Genomic DNA, 1,363 nt, shown 5'->3' on the forward strand with positions numbered 1-1,363 from the left:
GGGAGACAAAGCCCGGGAATTGGGGCCTTTTTCTTTTCATGTTCAGCAAAATCATTATTGTTGTTGAACAGAAGCCACACTCCCAGCAGCCGGAGAGGCCCGATAATTACGGTGGGGCTGGGAGAGTGCTCAGGGTCAGCAAAACAAAGAGGAGGAAATTGCCTGCACAGATTGGCTCAAATATCAGGTTCAACGAAGAAGAAAACACAATTTGTTCATTTGGAAAATGACTCCAGTGACGCGAATGCCCTACACACTGTTGAATTCAGGGGGAAACAGGGTAACGATCCGGGGGAGGCCTGTCTCGGGGAGAAAAGGCAGCTTGCTGCTTTTAGACCCCAAAACAGTTTCCTGAGCTTAACAAGCAGAGACTGGAAGAGAACCCTTGTTGCACTCGTGGGTGTGGGCATTCACGACCCACAGTCAGCCGGGCTCCAAGGGGCTCGGAGCCCTTTTTCTAAAGTCAGCATCTTTGAGGGTGTCTGGCCCGAGCTCCCAGAACAGGCAGCACCGCACAGGCACTTCCAGGTCACAGGGCCCTTTGAAGCAGAGCTGAAGGGTGTCACCAATGGGGCTCCTTTCATGAGCAAAGTGGGATGTGGGCGTGAGCTCACGGATGCATCTGCATCCGTCAACCACCCCAGGACCCTCCTGCAAGTCCCTTTCTAATCTGCATTGTGGGACGCTGTGCACCTGCAGTGACCTATTATAGCAGAGACAGACCTGAGTGCTATGAGCCAGTATCACACTAGGTGGCTTCTCAGTCAGAGGACCACCCACCCAATTTGCCCAGGATGGTTCAGGGTTACATCTATGAACCCAGCATGATCATTAACATGCAAAGTGTCCCCCTTTTAATACTAAATTAAATAAATATCTTCTGGAATATTAAAAGATCGATATCCTCCCTTGCCTGCCTTTCAGCCATGACATTTCTGACGGGTCCGAGCTCCACCTGGAAAAGGCACTTCAGATCAGAGGCTTCTGCACAGTGTTAGCAAGTCCTCTCTTTACGAATTACGGATATGGGGACAAATAGAAAATAGACCAGTGTAGGTGTGGGACATCGCTCAGTTCCAGGTTGCTGTTCAACCGATAGCACATGCTGAGCACATGTTGTCCACGGTCTGTGAGCCCACGAAACTCCCCAACCCCCTTAAGGCAGGGCCCTTCCTAGAGATGAGCCCCCCTCTCCCCTCTCTCCTCATGCTCCCTCATGCTCCCAAGTACCTTTGCAATTAAGCCCCATCCTCAAATATAACCCAGACATGATTCTACCTTTATATCCTGCCTGCGCTGAGACCTCACAGATCCACCCTCAGATGCAGAAACAAATCACCAAAGCCAAATGACGGTTCTTGTC

This window comes from Pteropus alecto, unplaced genomic scaffold (assembly GCF_000325575.1).
Source record: "Pteropus alecto unplaced genomic scaffold, ASM32557v1 scaffold61, whole genome shotgun sequence".
Lineage (NCBI taxonomy): Eukaryota > Metazoa > Chordata > Mammalia > Chiroptera > Pteropodidae > Pteropus > Pteropus alecto.